The sequence below is a fragment of the Centruroides sculpturatus genome, unplaced genomic scaffold (assembly GCF_000671375.1).
Source record: "Centruroides sculpturatus isolate CEXI.00-Female unplaced genomic scaffold, Cexi_2.0 scaffold1432, whole genome shotgun sequence".
In the NCBI taxonomy this organism is placed as follows: domain Eukaryota; kingdom Metazoa; phylum Arthropoda; class Arachnida; order Scorpiones; family Buthidae; genus Centruroides; species Centruroides sculpturatus.
Window position 1 is genome coordinate 198,756 of NW_019385562.1, and position 3,009 is coordinate 201,764.

The window sequence follows — 3,009 nt, forward strand, 5'->3', positions numbered from 1 at the left end:
AAGCGTTGCATTTGTCCATCAAAAATAGACAAATAAAACATGCCAGTAAGTGCGAGAGACTGATATGTAGAAACTACACCATCAGGATGTGTTCAAATTGTGCACTGTATCTATCATTGTACATAACAAAAGTACATTAAGACGAACTAAGCTTTTGTTCGTTATGTCGGAGACACTAAAGCCGTGAGCCCGAGTAGGGATTAGAAAATTACCAATCCGAAATGCATTCTTAAATAGGCGAAATAAAGAAAACTGTTTTAATCTCGGTTTCTGCTAGTTGTGCATAATTAAGAAAGACGTGATAAATATTACTAGTCTCACTATTGGAAGAAGAAACCTTCTTTTATAACTTTTTATACGCCCTCCAGCCTGACGAAATATAGAGTCTGACTCCTCGAAGTTAACTACCGTCCTTTTCCCGAAGTCTTTGTACATTTCTAACCTTTCAAGTTGTTTCGGCCGAGGCACCATTTTTTCTCGATGGCGTCTTTTTCATTCCTAAGGAGTGAGGAAATTGTAGGGTTTTTCTAAAATCTTACGATTTCCTCACTCCTTAGAATTGTGCTTACTACATCGGGTTATCTCCTTATAGATGGAACAAAGGGCCTTCTCGTAGGTGACTACCACACCGTGTGATAGAACTGCCTGGGCTGAAACGTTCGGAAAGCAGAGATATCTACAAACTGTTCGGGATAAGAACGGCATGAGCATACATAGTCCATTTATATGTTACTGTAGGTGTAGTATCATACAATTTAGCAAAATCGCTGTAGAGAAAATTGCCGTCAACTCTGATGATGTAAACAATAATGTAACGAAACGATGACGTCATCAATGTTTATATCAAAATATATTTTAAATTATCATGTTACTGAACGCCGAATCGTCATAAATAGTTTTATTTGGCATAAATTTAAGCCTTTGTAGTTTATGATCTTATAAGCATAAAATTAAGCCGTAAAACCGAAATAGCTTTATGGAAAACCCCGTGACCGAAGTTTCGCCAGCACCTCACTGATAACGAGAAAATCTTACGTTTAAAATTTGAGCTTTCTGAACCCAGTGGTGTCTCTCTACGAGCATGTGCACTGCCGGATGAAGAAAATACCGCTTTTTTTGCAGATGTTTGCACTTTATATTTCGGCAACCGCTTTATACAAAATCTTGAAATTTTGTATAAAGCACACTACCTAAGAAAACAGTTTTCCTTCGAACGAGACGAGATATTCGAAATTACCATACGTTTTCTGGGGCGGAAAAATCGACCCCCGAAAATCGGAAACTGATTCCTGTATATGTATTCGGTTAGTGAATTTTTTACTTGCCGAAGAATCACTGTAGTGACTCCTAATAAATGAAATATCGTTTCAAATTACCTGAAAAACGATACACTTGTTTTTTATCTTTTACCGGTAAATTTGATAGTTGGTTACGGGTTTGTATCTGATTTATGGCCCGGTCATGTTGAGTTTTCGGGGGTTTTTCTAGCAAGTCCTTCCGAGAAGAGCACTCTTGGCAGATCGCCCTTGCGTTGTGCTGTGTTGTGGCATTCTCTCAAAGTAAACTTTAATTTTTATGTAATATACTAGTTACATTAGTTGGTGTTAATTTGCTTATGATCAACATCCCCACAACAGAGAAAACTTTAATTTTTATGTAATATACTAGTTACATTAGTTGGTGTTAATTTGCTTATGATCAACATCCCCACAACAGAGAAAAATGTAAATAATTATTTATAATAGTAGTTTTGAAAAAATCAGAAACAATTCATGTCTTTGGATTCAAAATGCCCGTAGGCATATATTATCCGAATTATCTTGGATATCCGGGTACGAAAATTCTTAGTGTTCGGCTCTAATCATGAACGCAATGGCCAGAATTCATAATTTTTTACTGTAAAGTAACGAAAGATAACTATTTTCTACAATATTTATTGCAAAACGTTTGGCACCGAAAAATAAAAGTTAATCATATTTTTAATTTATTTAAAATATATTCTCTCCACCTCGTAGTAGTAGTAGTGGCTTACCATGTACAGAGCATCATATTTTTCCTATCAGAAGAGTTAAGATGACATGCACGACTCCTTTTAGGATAAAATTTTTGAATTGAAATAACGTGACTTCCTGTTTACATTGGAAATTCGTATATATTGATAGTTAATTGGGTCCTCCTGCACCTAAGATTTCCATATCTGGTCTCGCCTTTCATCTAACTAATTCCGTTCTCGAGATTAAGGAAAGACTGATAGAAGGATGACAGTAAAAATTTATAGGTCTACAATTTATTCAAATTGCAGCCCAATAATACGAAATGAAATTTTTTTTACTTTAGTATTATATCTGTACAGACTACAAGTGTTCTTCCAAAGAACTAGTGCAAAAATCAATCCAGTAGTTTTCTTGAGATAACAATTAATTTAATTTTTGCACTCATCGTAATGAAGTCACCAGTTTATGTCTGTGTCATAGAACTGGGCTGATTAGATACAGTGGCATGGACTAAAGACACCCATTCATGCAAGAATGCTTTTCACTAAGGAAGTTTATCATTGGTTCAGATGTTGCATGAGTCTATAACATTAATATCGTATGGTTATTTCTACTGATACTTCTTATATTCATGATTTCGATTATTAAATTATAAAATATTCATTTATTTTCTCAAATAAAAACGTTGCCTTTTTCATATAAATTCAAAATTCATTCCTTTTTTTAAAGCTGTGTTACTAACATTCAGTGATTATGAAATTATAAACACTGTTATCACTGCACTTTGTAATTATTACAATAAAAATATGGTAATGTCTAAATTTTTTTAAGACTGATGAATGTTTTTATAAAATTTAACTTTTAAACTACAGTAAAGAAGTTATTCACCAATTATTTGAGTCTAGTAACATTCGAAAAAATGCAGATTCAGAAATCTACTTACAGATTTCTATATTGAACTAATGTCAAATAAATAGCAATCATTCAGATGTTCATTCTAATTTTTGAAATCAAG